General features: G+C 45.4%; 1 long non-coding RNA gene across 8 annotated transcripts in view; it reads right to left on the reverse strand.

Moving 5' to 3' along the window:
* Positions 1 to 18,005, reverse strand: part of LOC141579862 (uncharacterized) — a 225,336-nt gene that overhangs the window by 51,875 nt on the left and 155,456 nt on the right. For all 8 annotated transcript variants that reach the window (XR_012511941.1, XR_012511940.1, XR_012511935.1 and 5 more), the window contains one exon: positions 17,840 to 17,984. This is a non-coding gene — a long non-coding RNA (uncharacterized LOC141579862). The remainder of the gene's footprint in view (positions 1 to 17,839; positions 17,985 to 18,005) is intronic.

Raw genomic sequence — 18,005 nt, forward strand, 5'->3', positions numbered from 1 at the left:
TGTCCTGTGGGCAGAGCTGGCGCCTCAGCCTCAGGCTGACTCGCTGGTGAAGTTCCTGTGGGCAGAACTGAGGGCTTTTTCCTGGCTGGTTTTGCTGGGCAGGCGGTTTGTAGGGCCCTGTCTGTCGGCTGGGGGTGAATGCAAACTGGAATGTATTTGTAAAGGGGGCTTCCAGTCCTGGCCCATGCCCGCCAGCTTCTCATCTGAGCAAGGGGCACCGCAGGCTCCCGGCCGGCCACATGACTGGAACTGTGTGCCAGCAGGTCCAGGCGGGTCCCCCAGAGAGCCCGAAGCACTCAGAGGGGCTCAAGGGCATTCCTGGGTGAGAAAAAAAAAATCACGCAGGGCCGTGTGATTCTGCCCCAGCTTTTAAGTCAGGCACTTTATAATTATGTAGCATCCATCAACCCATAATTATTGATTGACTGCTTGTTGTGTGTCTACACTGTTGGTGCCACACGACAAACAGAAGAGACCCAAATGACTTCTGAAGAGTTTAGGAGTTTAAGTATGAGGACTTGGGTTCAAGTTCAGCTCTACCCTTCACCACATAAGTGGACATTAGCAAGTACTTTAACCTCTCTTGTCCCTTGGTTTCCTTATCTGTAAAATGGGCACAGAAACAGAATCGATCTAACAATGTGAATGTGAGAAATAAATGCGGTCGATGACATATAATAACCTGATAGGTATTTATTCTAATCTAATAAATGGAGATGAATATGACTTCTAATTTTACAATATTTTTATATAATAAAATTTGTTCTGAAATTCATTGAGTTCTGTGATGCTTTTCCTCGCTCCTAAAAAGTAAAGCGATTGGGGAACTAAAACTAATACCCATGTATAACAAGAATGAACGTAAGACAGAAAGAAAATATACCATATTTTGTGAGACAGAGGGTAAGAGCCACTTGACATTTTCTCAACTTTGGCCCAAATACATTTTGTCATTTTCTTCCTTTTTTATTGTCACCTCGTTGGAAGCATTTGGTTTCCCCATAAGTTCTTTTTCTTTTTTTTTTTTTAATTGAGGTATAGTCAGTTTACTATGTTATGTCAATTTCTGGTGTATCCCCATAAGTTCTTGAAGGTTGGAAGTATCTATAGTCAGAAGCCACTGTACTCTCAGCCCCTGTTTACAGATGGGACAACCAAGGCCCAGGGAGGTGAGGAGTCTTCACTGCAAAGATTGTCTCTTTAAGAAGTGTTAGGACTGGACTTGACCTCAGGATTTCTGGCTCTTTCCATCCACTCTGCTGCCCTCTAACCTGGCAGCCATCCACAATCTGGGCCATTGAAGGGGGACCACTGGCTCCTTACCTACTTCATTGCAGGCCAGGCCTGGCCTTCCTTCCCTGGGGGAGTCCCTCACATATAACCATAGGGGCAGAAGTCACTGCCTTTGAAAATATTAATTTTGGAATAGAAAAAACAAAACAAACAACCAAACAGAGCCATGGGGGTTTTCAAATGGCAACGAGGTGGAGAGACAGGGAAAATGCCACTCAGTACTGCTCTCTCCTAGCAAGGGTCTCTCCACTCTGACCTTAGACCTTTCTGGTCCACACGACCCTCAGCCTGGAGTTGTGGCTGCTCCCTCAGCAATCTCCAAACAGAAGAGAGAAGACAATAAGACTGGGAGAGAGTTTGCAAAAATGCCTGACTCTAACCTGTGGCTTGGAAGGATGAGGAGGGTGGGGCTGTCACGGCAGCTCCAGCAGTAAGGACGTCCCTTCAGGTGCTTTGGTGGTGGTAGGGGGAGTCCAGGTGGAGGGGAGTGGCCACCAGCCTCCCCGGAGCTGAGCTGGAGCTGGCGGCAGCCAAGAAGACATTTCCCTATCTGGCAGGAGTTGCTAACCCTTCATTACTGAAAATAACTTCCTTATCCAGGACCCCATCACTGTGGAGCCTCATATCATTAGGATGCTATTTCTTCCCATCCTGTATGGTTACTGATTTTCCTACTGATGTCCCTGAGGCCCTGCAACACCTTGGAATGCTTTCTGAATCACTGAGGGAGAATGTGGCTGTGTTCAGATAGTTTTAATGGGAAGTGATTCTTACTCTATTTCTCCAAAGCATGGCATAAAAGGCAGCTCTCATGAGAACTCCCCAAATGTTGTAGAGAAACAAAAGACACCTGTTGATGGAATGACAGTAGGTCCCAGTCCCTTCAGCCACTTCCAGGCACCTGCACATCCATGTCAATCTGTGCGTGTATCCGCTCAGCTCCGGGTAGAGCGGCGATGCTTGGTTTTGGTTGCAGAGGTGTGAGGCCTTGCCTTTTTTGTATATCCTTCTTCCCTTGTTTGACTGCAAAATTCTCAAGGGTGAGGAATATTTCTCATCGTTTGTCTTCCAAACATGTTCTGCTCTGACAGTGGTCACCCCAGGAGATGAGTCCATGGGGCTGCTGAGCTCACCGCAGGGCCCACTCCGGCCAGATAACTGCCTGTTCCCTGCAGACACGTGTCATCTACAGGCATGTAAACCTGCTTCCCTAGAGTAATCAATCCTTAGGCCTGAGTTTCCCAATGATTTTGGCCCTTGGAACTCAGTCAGCCAGCACTTCTCCCACGGAGAGCTACCCACTCCCTAGTAGCTGCCTGTGCTCCTCACAGGCTGCCTTAGTTACACGATCCATCGGCCTCAGGGACCAGAGTTGGTGAATGGGATGAGGGGAACTGGCTGGCAGGGCAGAGGCGATAAGGAAGCATTGGCAGTGAGGCAATGGGAGGTACAGGTGGGCGCTGCCCTCTTTCCATGAAGTGGCTCCTGTAACATAAGGCCCTTGAGGGCAAGAATCTTCTGTGTCCAGTTCACCTTTATATTCCCAGCACTGAGGAAAGTGCTCTGCTTATGCTTAACAGATATTTGCAGAAGAAATAGGACTTGGGCTCCCAAGTCAGCTCAGCCATCATGAGCTCCATGCATCTTTCACTGTCCTCATCTCTAAACTAAGGGGGCTACTGTTGTAGTTCATTTGCCATTTGCCATATCATATTCATTGGATGAATCTCAGAAACATAATGTTGAGTGGGAAAGAAAAGTAAGCAGTAGACAATACATGCAATATTAATGATCATTTTCCAAAGTTCAAAGATAAGCAAAGGTCAATAATATGCTCTTTAGAGATACACTGTATATCATCAGCCATTGCCACAATGATGCTGTGTAACAAACTAGTCCAAAACTCAGTGACTTACAACATTCATGTATTCTCACTCAGGTATCTGTGGATTGGCTGGGAGTTGGCTGGTCTAGTCTGGACTCAGATGGGTCTGAGTCTGCTCCACATGTCTCTTATCCTCCTTGCATCAGCAGGTAGGACCTGGGGCATGTTTTTCTCATGGCAGAAGCAGGAATATGAGGAGAAAAGTGGAAACATGTGATGCCTCTTAAGACCTAGGCTCAGAACTGGCACCCATCAATCCATCTACTGGCCAAAGCTAGCCCAACATCATCGGGCAGGGAAATGTATTCCCCCTCTAATGGGAGGACCTGTAAAGTCACATGTTAAAGGGTGTCTAAAGGACTTGGAACAATAATGTAATCTACCTCACAAACATAGTTTGTTTTGTTTGGCAAAATTATAAAAATAATCAAGGGAATGATAAACACATGATAGTGCTTATTTCTACAGAGGAGGTGGGAGAAAGGAATGGGAGGAGCCTTAATTGTAGTGGTCTAGTTCTAAGGGAGATTGGAGGGTTCACAGGTTTTAGGATTACTCTGTGTTGGGCTGTACTCCACAGGCTTGCAAGCCTTGTAGTTGCCCAGCCATGGAACAGAAGAAAGAGCAGGGAGATAGCGACAGAGACATCAGTGATTGTGGGATAGAGAATCTTATACATCTGAAGCCATAGTCCCCAAGCAACACCCCACTGTGCAAGTAGAACACAGCAGTGGTCTTTGCTACTAGGGCAGAGAAGGAGGTTACCGGTTACAGAGGGAACTGATGTCAAGTTGGCTCATCAGTTACCAGGGAAACCAGCAGCTGGGGCAGGGGGCAAGCACAGAGGCAGTTACTGGTTAAGCTCTATAATTCAGAAGATTGGATAGTCATGTGAGTGGGGTGTAGGTAAAGCAGGGACTAGTTGAGCGGGGGATGAACAGAGAACAGGAGAATAGCCATCTTGAGTGTCCTGATCACACACTATGCTTTGTAATTTACATAGATACTATTCTGTCCACGTCAAATGTTACCTAATAAAAACAGTAAGTTTAGATAAATGAATACGGGGGTACTATGCACTGATAGAAGTTCTTTCCGTGCTGACATAGTGTGTCCTACAATTCTAAGATAAACAGGAGCTGAGAGTTCTCTTCTGGTGTTAGAAAGCCTCTGAACATCAGCAGTAATCCTGGCTAACCAGCACCCAGACACCTACCCATGCTGCTTCTGTCTCAGGCCCAGTGGGGAAAATAAAAAGATATGTTCCCTGCACTTAGGGCTATGGGAAGTCTCTAGAAAACAATTTGGATGGCAGCTGTGAAATAGTACTGAGAGCCCTGGCTTTGACTCCAATCTCACTGGCTAAGGCTTAACTGAGACACTCACCAGCTGTGAGAACGTGGGACTGTTACTTAGATTTTCTGAGTCTATTTCCTTACCTATAAATGAGACAACTGTACCTTGGAGGGTCCCTATGGATTCCTGAATAAGTGAGTTTCTGTCTGCTGTCTGATGTTGAGCAGAGAGGCTGTGTTAGTCCGTTAACGAGTTGAAAAGTCTGATACCGGTGTTTGACTCTAACCTGTGTTGCTTGTGAGTCCTCAGGCAGTGATTTAACTTTTCCAAATCTCCATTGCCTTCTGGAATGTGGTGACACTAATATTTTCTTCAAAAGGCGTGTTGGGTGGTTTAAAATAGTGTGCATGATGAATCTGACATATACGGGGGCTCGATGAATGTTAATCCCTTTCCCCTCCTTCTAGTACCTCTATCCAGCTTCTTTCTGGCTATAGTTCAAAGAGGGTGGGGGAGAGAGGTCAAGTTCATGGCCAGGTGTCTTAAGGGGAATCCCAGTCCCCTTAGCTCAAATGGTAAGGGTGTCTCAGGTGTGGGTACTGGAGGGGGGTTGGGCCCAGGGAGGGATTATGTTTCCCATTACCTAAACATCTCCAATTTCAGCCTCCAATTTTGGGAAGCAAAATAACTTTGGCCCCCCACACAGTATCTGTCTCTGGAACTGATTATCTGCTTTGTTAAGTTCAGAGGCATTCTGATAAGGGTAATTGAATTAGGCTTCTCGGGGCTCCTACAGGCAGGCTCACTGCCTCAGTAGGGGGTCTCCCCCTGGCCAGGCCCTGCGTTCAGGCTCTCCCTGGACACTCCCCTCTGGAGCATGCCTTCCCGGGGTGCTCAGCGCCTTGGGCTTGCCTTTGAAGATCTTTGCAGCGAAGCCTCTCACACTCCACCCTTGCCAGGCCATCACACTTCCCCGGGTCTTGCCCTGACTGTTCCTAGCCCACTTTGGAGGCCTGTGGGGAGGGGGGCGCAGGGAGGGGAGAGGAGTCTTCCTTCAGGGCAGAGGAATTTCTGGAGGTCAAGGAAATGTCTTCCCCCAGGGACAAAAGAGCAGGAGGTCAAGGTTCAAATAATGTTGACCTAAATTTTTCTGAATTCCTGAGAGTTTCTCTCTCCAGAGAATTTGCCTCCACTCTTGCCACAATCCTGGCAGGACTCTGCCCACCTGAAATGACAGGAGCCCAGTCATTTGAGTGACAGGAGCCGCTTAAGTTTTCTTAAATCAGCAGGCTGCGAGAGAAGTTGTTTGATCCCCAACATCTGTGCAGACTCAGACAACATTATGGTCTCTGCACCCCCACCCTCCCTCTGTCTTGAGATCAGCACCAAGAAGATCACAGGGTTGTTGTTGGTTGCCGTATACCTCTGAGGGCTTGTTTCTTCTTCCTCCCACCAGACCAGGGTCCCATGGAAACTCAGCACAAAAAGAGTGACAGAGAAAAGTGACCATGAAGTGTGCCCCTCTAGGCTTTCCTCAAGTTCCCTAGGTTCCCTGATCTGTTGGTCCCACCCCACTTCTTTGACTTCTGCCCCACCAGCCACTCATCCATCTCCGGATGAGCCCACTGAGCTTCCATCATTGTTATAAACAAAAGTGATGCAGTTTTAGAAAATCTCTGATCTTCCCAGTAGAAGAGATCTGGGTTTGAATCCTGACTCTTGAATTTACTACCTGTGTGATCTTTGGCCAGCTATTTAATTGGGAGGATTGGCAATGAAACAGAGGTTCCCAAACTTTCTCAGTTTATGGTGTCCTCAGTATTACAGTAATTATTTCACACTGTCTCTAGGGCTTAAGAAACACCTGAAAGAGTCCCATTTACTAAAAGTTAGGACCAAACAACTTAAGTATCTATGTCCTGACAAAATAATACATATACAGTAAAAGAAAAAAAGTAATAGTTTTATTTCATTCTAAGTTAACAACGATTACTTCTTAATGAGACATATGCACCTCTTGGGCACTCTACAACTTCTCAGACCTTGCAGTCTGATGGGACCCTGCTGCCTTCATCACTTGTTTCATGCTGATTTTCATGTGGTTCTTGTTTATTTATTGCAGCTGCCACCAAAGACCCAGCTCCACAAGATATGACATCATCGAAAGGAATGTAGTGTGATCTCACGTCAAAACTGTGAACTATTTTGAGCTAGTAGTTTGCACAGTGTCTAACAGATATCGAGTATCATTATGTTTCCTTCAAAATCTAAAATAATTCACAGTTCCCCTGTGAGTTTGCTGCAGCACCCTAGAGTGGGAACTATAACATTAATGTTTGAAAAACACCTACCATATTATAGGTGCTTAAAAAAAAAACCTAGCTATTCTTACTTCTCTTTAAACTTTTAAAGTCACTGTTGGTTGACTTAGGATTGCATCTACCTGCCATCAGACTAGGTTGCAGTCTCATCAAAGGCTACCTTATCCACCTAAGTATCCTCTATGACTGCCACTTGGTAAGTGTTCAATAAATGTTTCTTGAATAGGTGGATGGATGGATGCCTTTTGGACCATTCATCTGTTGGTTCATTCATAGTAATATCCATCCATCTGCCCATCCATCCATCCAACGAACAGTGGAAAGTTGACTGTGATGTCAGCTGGAATTGCCTCCCAACCTCTCTCCTCCCCTAGTAAATGATGTTGGCTCCTCCTCGCCTTCTTGTCTACCTCATGTTGCCTTGAAAAGCCATCATACTTTGGGCTCCAGCCCTGGAATTGTTCTTTCACATGTGTAGCTTTTTTTTTTTTTTTTCTCAAAGGTCTCTGCAAGTAGAGATAGAAGGATAGAAGCAGGTCTAAGTCACTGAGTCCTCACACTTTTTCCTACATGGAATGTAGCCTACAGGACTGAACATATGTAGGTGCCCAGTAAGTACTTGCTAAATGAATTATTTGGTTTATGATATGGCTCTCTGCAATAAACCAATGTCCATATTGTGATCAACTTGTCTAGTGACTCATTAATTACAAAATGGACAGGTAGTGACCATCTCACACATGGAAGAAAGAAGGAATTGGGATGACTTCAGCAGTGAGTGAGGGCTTCGCTGAGAAGGAGAACAGAACTGGGTGCTGAGTGGTGGGCAGGATTTAGAGGAGCTAAAGGAAGGTGGCAGGCATTCAGGATTGGGAGAGTGGGGCACAGCATGAGAAATGGCCGGAAGGAGGAAATGGGTTTGGTGTGGGAGGAGCCAGTGAAGCAAAAGGCTTAACTGGAGAGAGAAGGAATGAAATGACGTTGTGAGAAGTAAAGTTTGGATTTGAAACTTCTACGATATCGAAGGCTAGGAAGAAGCATTTAAAAATGTGGACATTAGTAGCTAAGTGAAAGGTCTACCATAGAGTTGGTTGTGTAAAGGTGGTTGCACCATATTGAATCACTTTACCTAGGGAAGAGGGACAAGGGGTGGTGGGGAAATGAAAATAACGCGCCCTGCTACAGGAGAGGTCCAAATGAAAACATTTTGCTGGGGTCTAACTGGCCATAGGTCTGATGGTTTTTTTTATTCAGCACACAAGTAAATAGCTCCAGGGCAGGCTGCCCGCCAGCATAAACCTTTGTGTGGAAAATACTGCCAGTGTGGCTATGGAAAATGCCCTCTTGCTGACCATAATTATACAGAATGTGTGCAAATAAAAGCTGAAAGAAAACACTTTTGCAGAGGTGTATTTTTTCTGTTCTTATTTTGACAGAGTGGAAGAGAAATTCACAGACCATTTTCTCAGTCGCCCCGTCGGGGCAGAATGAGCTCATGCAGCACGGCTGGGCGGGGGGTTGGGATTCGCTGCGAGACCCCAAACCAGCTTCTACACACAGACCTACATTTATGGGTCTTTCAGGCCTGAGGAAGCCTTGAGGCAGCAGAGGGATTGTTGAGGAGAAGCCCAAAGAGGCTCTGCCTTGTTCAGCTCGACCAACCAACAAAGTTTGGTCCTATTCAGTCAAAGGAAGAAGGGAAAAGTTGGGGTGTTCAAAGTATGATCCCCACCTTTTAAGATTAACTTCAGGAGAAGTTAATTCCTCTCTGTCTTTGATTATTTCCTGGGGTTCCCATCAGAGGTAACCTCTAACGCTGAAGAAGCCCAGAGCAAAACAAAGGCCTCCAAGAGAGCCCTCTCCAACAGGCAAGATGGCAGAGTCTGTTCCTTCAAATTTTGCATCTGCCCTTCCAGTAAGGTGCCCTTTCTCCTCTTTGACAGTTTTAGGAATACTTGAGTGAAAAATCCTTAGGTGAAGAGCTATACTTGCCAGTTTGGTTGTGATGCACTCACAGATTACTTGGCCCCACCAGGACGGGGCCCCAAAGTGCAAAAGGGCAAAGCACAGGCCATGGAAGAAAAGGCACGCCCAAGGTCCCTGAAGTTGTAGCAGGTTTGCTGCAGGAGCGAGTGCCCTGGAGCTCCCAATGGACCAGGAACTGGAAAACTAGGAGGAACCAAGGTGGTCCTGGAGACCTGCCCGCTGCCAGCGTTTCTCCTTTGGTCTGCCTGTCTGTTCCTTTCTCCTCTCTGCTTACTCGTAGTTTCTGTTTCTCCCCTTGCTCATGGCTCCTCACGACTGCCAGTTCCCTTCACTTGTGGCAACTCTCTACACAACTTTTGGCCTCTGTTTCCAAAGCTAGCTGGCTGTTTCTCTGTGTCTTAAGAGAAATATAACTGGCCCAACCGGCCTGGATCACTTTGGAGAGGCAGGGCCTCGGGCCCTGGCCGGCCTGAGGCTTGGCTGCCTTCGTGTTGGGCACATGCCCAGAGTGCAGTCAGCTGAGGGGTGGGCAACGTGCCTCTTAGAAGCAGAGGCTGTAAGTTGGAATGTGGACAAAGCAGGTGATGAATGATTGCCGTCTCTAATGCAGTGGTCATTCTGAATGGCACTGGTGGGTAAGGCTGTGGCAGGGCTACACACACACACAGTTTTGATCAGTTTACCTAACATTTGTTTAACATGTAAAAAATGTTTTTATAGGAAGAAAAAACTTAGCTATGAATACCATGTGACTATGCTGTAGTCTAAGACACACAGATATAGCTGTACCCAATAATATCCAAAGAACCTGACAAAGAGCAGAAGCTCTTTAGTGTCTTGTTGGGAAAACAGACACACACACACACACACACACACACACACTCCATCAAAAAGAAAGAAAAACTATTCAACGGACTGAATTTTTTTTTTAAAGGTTGTTTTTAAAACAAAATTTCATCTAGCCAAGGGAAAGAGAAGGATGTAATATTTAGGTTACAGTCCCCGTTTCTTTTTAAACTTAACTTCCTGGGAGGACAACCCTCCTTTGTTCCAGCCTGTCCTTTGGGATACGTAAACACAACCGGGACCTGCACACATGCATGCAGCACACTCTGGACCCTGTGGCAGGTCCCCTCGGTTCCAGCAGGTACTGTACTCAGGCATAGCAGAGGGACGCACAAAAGGGTGGGTGTGTCTTTTAGGATTCAGTGGCTACTTGTAACTAACAACTAAAATAGCAGTGGATGAGACCAAGAAGTTCATTTCTCTCTCAAGTGTAGTTCAAGACAACACTGTAGCTTTACTCCACAAAACCCTCAGGAACCCAGATTCATTCTGGGTTCTCCCCATTTTGGCATCTCCAGTTCACAGGCTGGTCCTCCTCCTGTGGTCTAGGATGGAGCACCCCCTGCCACATCTCTGTTACAGGCAGCAGGGAGGAGGAAGAAGGAAGAGGTAGCGAAGGGCATGCACCAGCTGTCTTTTAAGGAAGGTCCTTAGAGTCTGCCACACAAACTTCTACTTATATCTTATATGGTCACACGGCCACACCTAGTGACAAGGGAGGCTGGGAAATATAGTCTTTATTCCAGACGGCCATTTGTCAGTTAAAAATTTTACTATGTTTGTTAGGGTTCTTCAGAGAAGCAGAACCAATAGGATGCATTTACATATAATAAGAGATTTGCTATAAGGAATCACGTGGTATGGAGGCTGGCAAGACCAAGATCCTCAGGATGGGCTGGCAGGCTGGAGAGCCAGAAGAGCTGGTGCTGCAGCTCCAGTCTGAAGGCCACGGGCCGGGGGATTCTTTTGTGCTGCCAAGCCGTTCTGTTCTATTCAGGCCTTCAGCTGAGGCTCACCCACATCATGGAGGGCCATCTGCGTTATTCAAAGTCCACTGATTTAAATGTTAACCTCATCCAAAAACACCCTTATAGAAACAGACAGAATAATGTTTGATCAAATATCTGAGCACCACAGCCCAGCTAACTTGACATGTAAATGACACCTAGATGGCTACTGGGGGACAACAGCAAACTCTACCACACTGGGGATCAGCAACTTCTAGTCATCAGGAATGTTCAAGTCCCTGAGGGCAATGACTGTGTCTATATTGGTCACCATTGTATTTCAGTGATTTTCATAATACTCTGCACAATAATGGTGACCATTATTTGTTGAGTGAATATTTGTCAAGTTAATAAGGAACAAAATTAATGTGTAGATAGGATTAAAATTAGTTGGAACCACAGATGAGCGCAAGATTAGCAAACTCTATAAAAGGCCAGAGAATAAATATTTTCAGCTTTGTGGGTCCTATGGTCTCTGGCCCAAATCCTCAGCTCTGCAATTGTAGGTGAAGCAGCCACAGACAATACGCAAATGAATGGGTGGGAGCGGATTTGACCCACAGACAGAAGTTTGCCAACCCCTGGACTGGAATATCAGAGCTGGGGAAGACCTAACCTCTCATTTTATAGGAAACTGGAGTTAACTGGTTTGGTCAAGATTATACATGGGTCACTGGCAGCAGAACCCAAAATAGATCACAGGTTTCCTAACTCCTTGTTCAGGGCTTAAGCCTTATCATTCAAAAACTAGTTTTTGAGGGTCAACAATGCAGAATGGACAGCTCCTGCTCCTTACTCAGTGTCACAGACCTTTGAAGAACAAGATGTGTGTGTGTGTGAGGGGTGTGTGAGTGGTATGTCTGTGTGTGTGTGTGTGTGTGTGGTATGTATGGTGTGTGTGCTTGGGGGATTGTATGTGTGTGTGTATGTGTGTTGTGGTGTGTAGGGGTTGTATGATGTGTGTATGTGTTGACAGTCACGAGGAAGGATCATTACCCCTCTGTGGGTCTGAGAGGACACTGGTGTACCGTGACATGTGTCAGCCTCCTCGTCAGAGGAGACAAGAGTGTGGCGTGACAAATCCACACCCACTACCTACTGAAGTTACTCATGCTTCAATGGATGGGTCATAGACTGAGGCCTTGTCCTCTGGGGAAGCAGTCACACTGAACAGGATAACAAATGGAAAGAAGATGCCAGGTGGTGCATGATGGGAAAGAGAAAGCCTGACCCACTTCCCAGAGTCTGAAACTCTATAAAAAGCCGAGTTTCTGCCACTCTGGCTGCCATTATTACTCTATGGCCGAGCTGTCCAACATGGTGGCCACAAGCCATGTATGGCTACTAGGCACTTGAAATGTGTCTAGCATTACTGAAAAACTGACTTTTAAATATAGTTAAGTTTAGTTCATCTAAATTTAAAAACTAATAATTCACTTACAAGTAAATGAAGTTAAGTCAGACAGAGAAAGACAAATATATGATATCACTTGTATGTGGAATCTAAAAAATGAACCAAGTGAACTTCTTTACAAAATAGAAAAAGATTCACAGACATAGAAAACAAACTTATGGTTACTAGGGGGGAAGGGGGGAGGGAGGGATAAATTAGGAGTTTGGGATTAACAGATACACACTACTATATATAAAATAGATAAACAACAAGGACAAATTGTATAGCAGAGGGAACTATATTTGGTATTTTGTAATAACCTATTGTAATGGAAAAGAATATGTACACGTATGTGTATAACTGAATCACTTTGCTGTACATCTGAAACATTGTAAATCAACTATACTTCAATTTAAAAAGTTATAAAAAAATAAAAACCAATATTTATTAGAAAATTTTAAGTCTGTTTGGAACAACCTACCTATATGAGTTTACTTTTTCAACTGTATATTTAATGGAATCTAAATACAGATCAAATTTTTCTAATAAAAATTTAGGATATGAATAGAGAAGTAAAATATACGTGGGTGGTGAGGGTTTCACAGGTATATGCATATGTCCAAATTCATCAAATTGTATACATTAAATGTGTGCAGTTTTTTAATATCAATTATACCTCAATGAAACTGAAAAAAATAAACTACACATGGGAATCTCAAAGCGTTAATACAAAAACAAAAGAATTTAAAACATCTCATTAATAATTTTGCATATTGATTCTGTGTTGATAATATTTGGGCTATTATGTGTTAAATATATTATTAAAATTAATTTCACCTGTTTCTTTTTACTTCTTGTAGTGTAGCTACTAGAAAATGTAAAATGACATAGATGGCTCACATTGTATTATTGTGGGACAGCGCTGTTGTAAGGACGCCAGCCCCACACCCCGGGGGCGCCTGATCTACCCTCTCATTTTCCCTCTTAGCTCCCAGGGCAAATTTTGTCCTAACCAGGACTCTGCCTAGTCTCTGATTATTTCATAAAACTGGTTAGGTGGAAGTGGAAAGACTTCTGCACTTTCAACAGAGCCCAACACACAATAGGGATGCACCAAGGACTGAATGGAATGATTCCGGAGCTGGAAATTTGACCTTAAGAGTAAACACACGGGTGATTTTTGCAAGCTAATCCACTATCCTGTGCTTCAGATTCCTCACCTCTAAAGTGACTCCTTGCACTCTGCTCAGGACTATTTTAAACATAGCATTAATATCTGAGGAGAGCTGGAAAAAATGAAAATGCGATTCCAATGTTAAATAATTTGTATTACCAAGTGGAGGAACTCTGCTCTTGCCAGCCCTCCCTTCCCTCTCGACCATCCATTCAGCATATGCTAAGTGCCAAATGCCCGCCTGGGGCCAGGGCTGCTCTGGGCTCACCTGCACGTGACAGGCCGTCTTCCTCACCTGGCTCCACGCCACCCCTTTCCTGCCAGGGGAACCCTGATTCTCCAAGTGGCTCACACCCTCTCACCTCCTGTAATCACCTGCAGTTCACAAACACACCCTCGGGGCCAACAGTAGTTTACCCAGTTTCACCATCATCATGAACCCTGCACGGAGCCGTGAGGAAGCAATCAGCTCACACACTGCGTTTCAGGCCCACCGTTACCCCCGCATGATGAAATGTACACAGAGACCCTCAAAATTGGTGTTAAAAGCACATAAACCTCTTGGGTTGTTGAGATTCTAGCCCAAGCCGGGTGTGTGTGTAATATCACTAAAAGCAGGTATGATGGATAAAAATGAATGATGGCTGCTTCCCAACGTAAACCAAGCTGCTCATCCCTCAGGCTTGTTTATAAATAGAGGGGAGTCCATTTGTTCGAGATCCCGGGGACAGGCCGACACTCAATTTAGATAACGACCACATTTTGTGCCCAGCCATCACTCTCCAGCTTGCAAGGTGGTGATTAATCAAACAGTGTTTTGGTTTCTCCCGATATACATCTAGTCCTTCCGGTTTAGAGTGAGCTGAAGATGGCTTCAACAGTTTACAGAACAGCCCGGGGCCAGTACATTAGAAGGCCGCGAGGATGGGAGCCTCAGAGGGCCTATCGGACTGGACATTCCAGTTAGAATTCTGAGTTGGGAGCAGCTGCATGGATATGGATTCCAGAAGTTTAGTCCAGTGGAGGCCTGACCTTCTGGGGCATCACTGACTTACTACGTTCAGTCCGAGAGAGTGAATAACACTTGTCATTAAGATAGAGACACGTGGAGTTGAAGGAATACCAAAATTGGACTACTCAGAAGGCATTTTTTCTGATAAGGTAATCAGATACAGACTAAGGGTAATACAGTGTCCCCCCAACCCTGTTTCCTCACCTCCACCAGCAGGAGTGAAGAGAGGCCTCAGATTCCATGTGCTCTTACGAGACACTCCCACCTCACACTCAGGACTACACTCTGCCTTGCAGACCATCATGACCTTTCTTCCCGTTTATGTCAATCACCCCAACAAGCCCAGGACTTCAAGAACATCCTTTAGCCATAACATTCCCCTCCAGACAGCTCCATGAAGCCCTAATCTTAGCCTGTCTCCCACTCCCCCAATTCCCCAAGCTCCCTGGATTTCATGGTCCCTCCCTCTCCATCCTCTGTTTCTCCCTGAATGCTCTCTCTATGTTCTTGCTCTAACCAAAATCTGGCTTTCTGCTCAGGACACAACTTCCTCTGCAGCCCTCAGGTGGGGGCTGCTTCCTCTCCTCATCCCTCACGCCACTAGGTCTGGAGCTGGAGTAGCAGGTCCTCCCTGATCCTTGCTGCTTGGACACCACTGTTCCTCCCTCCTCAATAAAATGCCTGCTTTGAAGCACATGCCATCAGCTTACAGACCCTGCAATGGTCTGTTTTTGCAGTCATCTACAGAGCCCCAGCTCACTGCACTGTTTCCCACACTCTGCAGTTAGAATTTTTGGTGATTTTAGTATCCATGACGGTGATCCTCCCAACTTCCGGACTTCTCAGTTCCTTGACAATCTGCTCTCCAATCAAAGACACTCACACCTTATAACCTGCCAATTGCGAATAACTGCCACCCTCTCACAATCTCAGTTTCATTCTCCCATGCTAGGATCACCACCTGCTGCCTTGTATCACACCCCTCTAGTACTCGGCCCCAACAATCCTTTGACCCAAGGCAGCCATGTACAGTTGTGTATTTTGGGTACTGCACAAAAGTCCTTGGCTAAGGGGACAAGTGGGCCCTGAAATCCAACCTAAGCTCCAGAAATGACACCATGTACCCTGGATCATGGCTTTATCCAGCCAGGGGAAGAGGCAGCTTGTTCTCTGCACAATCGTGGGGCTGTATCACCTAGAGGGGAAACGTTTATCTAATTAACTGAAGACACTCCGTGGACTAGCACCAGCTCTTATTTAGTCCCACTGGGACCTATAACTTATTGCTCTCACAACTTTTCCATGTCCCTCATGCCCTTTCTTCCTTTCCCGTCTTAGATTCCACATCCTATCATTATAATCCCTCCTCTCAATTTCCCTGGCTAACTTTCTCCCTTCATTGTATTCCTGGCAAAATCTCAATCCTTTTAGAATTGAATCTTCCATGCCTGCACCCATGCAGCTGAATATGGCTGCAGAGAAACATACACAAGTTCGCATTCACATTCATGAGCACTAACTTCAAGTGGACCCTTAGTTCTGCCTGGTACTCCTAGTCTAGTCACTTTCCCACTGTCTCAGATACTGATCTGTCGTCTATGCCCAGTAAGGGCCCCACTCCCCATTTCTCTGTGAGAACACAATCAGCAAAGAACTCCCAGAGGCTCCTGCCTCCAAAGTCACCCATTTGTCTACATTTGTCCCCAGTACTCTGCCTTCCCTCCCGCATTGTGGATGAACGGTTGCCACTCTTATCCAAAACCAACCCCTCCACTAGTACATCAGATACCACCCCTTTTGCCAATACAAGGGCTTTCTGGAATAATCTCTCTCCTGCACCATCACCACTATTTTCTTTTAGAGGACCCTTTATATCAGCATATTAGCACATTGTTGTATCTCCTATATTTTTAAAAAACTCTTTTTTCACCCTATCAGCTCCTCTAGTTTCTACACCATTTCTCTGCTCCTAATAGCAAAACTTCTCTCAAGAGTGGGCTATACCTGCTCCTATTTCCCATTCCCTCTCCAATTCACTGTAGCCAGGTTTCTGCCCTAACCATTCCATCAAAGCCTTTCTCACCAAGTTTTCCGATGACCACCATGATGCTGAACCTCTTGGTGAATTCTCAGTCCTCATCTTACCTGACCCACAGCAGCTTTGACACAACTGATCACCCCATCCTTCCTGAAACTTTCTTTCCTTAGCTCTTAGCTCTGTTGTATCTCCTTTTACCCTTGGCCACTCCCTTTCAGAATCCTTTGCTGGTTTCTTCTTTGTTTCTTCCTGCTTTACACTGATTCTTTCTTATCTCTTCAAACTTTGAGCACTGACACGGCCCTGGACAGTCCTTGGGCTTTGTCTCTTCTCTATCTACATGCATTTCCTTAGTGATTTCATCCTTTCTCATGGCTTTAATTATCATCTATATGCTGATGGTTCCCAAATTTCCATCTCCAGCCCCCTGAACTCTAGACTCACATACACAGCTGCAAGCACAACATCTCTGCTTCAATATGGGACTCTAACTTAACGTGTGTAAAAAAGAGCTTTTGATTCTACCATCCACCTCAACCTGCACATCCTTGTCTTCCCCATCTTAGTAAATGGCCATGCCATCCTTCCAGTGCCTGGGCCTTGGCGATATCCTTGACGTCTCTCTCTTTCTTATCTACTTATGAATCACCAGCAAAGTCTTCCAGCTCTCTCTTCAGAACTCATCCAGAAACTAGCCATTTTTTATGATCTTCACTACTACCACCAGGGTCCAAGTCACCATTATCTTTCACCTGACTTATTACAGCAGCCTCGACTGGGGACTTCAGCTGGGGTTGTGGTCAGAACATCTCCAGAGCTTCCTCACAACACAATGGCTAGGTCTAAGGACAAGTGTTGAGAGAGAGAAAGGCTGTGTTGCCATTTCTAGGCTAGCCCTACTAAGGGACAGGTATTACATTAAGCACTGAAGGCATAAAGATGAGTAATAAATGATTCTTGAGCTTACGGACTGGAAGGGTACTAGGGGACTCCACATAGTAGAACTCAGTGTTCTAAGTGTTGCCACAGAATTAAGCAAAGGGTACCATGGGAAGTGAGATGAGGGAGGTAAATTAGAATCGGGGATGGGGGGTTTGAGTTGAGGCTGAAGGCTAAGTAGGATTTACAATGCACAGGAGAGACGGGCCTCTACACAGTGAGAACAGCTCACATGTAAGGAAAAGAGATTAAAAAAGGGATTATGAGAGACCTTGGGGTCAATCAGATAGACTGATTCAAATCCTCCTTCTTGCATTTACTAGTTAAACATGGGGAAATTACATAATCTCTTGAATGAGTTTTCTCATTTGCCAAATGGGAATTACTCTTTAGACTTGAGAAAACTCCTCTCATGATGCATGACACTTAAAAGGCCTTCAATAAATAATGATTTTCTAAGATGAGTTGACTCAAATTGTCCAATATGGGTTTTTTGAAGTTTTTCCTTTCACTAGTCCTATTCCAACAGGTCCAAACAACCTCTAGAGTTTTAACCTAAGAAATAAATGAAGAAATCTGGGGAGCTGAAAAGCAGAAAGTGAATTTCCCCCAGTCTCACTTGAATTAAAGCCACATAGCCTGAACTTACTGTATCTCCTAGTTCATATTCTCAGTGCAGAAATTCCTTGCAGCAGGGCGTGGATGCAGCTCTGGGTCCTAATCTGGGGATGCTCTCCCAGTATCTGGACTAGCGGCTGAGGTTGATTTCCGAGTCACGTTCCCCATTACGTCAGCTGGGTGGACAGAGAGCGGAG

This window comes from Camelus bactrianus, chromosome 15 (genome assembly GCF_048773025.1).
Source record: "Camelus bactrianus isolate YW-2024 breed Bactrian camel chromosome 15, ASM4877302v1, whole genome shotgun sequence".
Lineage (NCBI taxonomy): Eukaryota > Metazoa > Chordata > Mammalia > Artiodactyla > Camelidae > Camelus > Camelus bactrianus.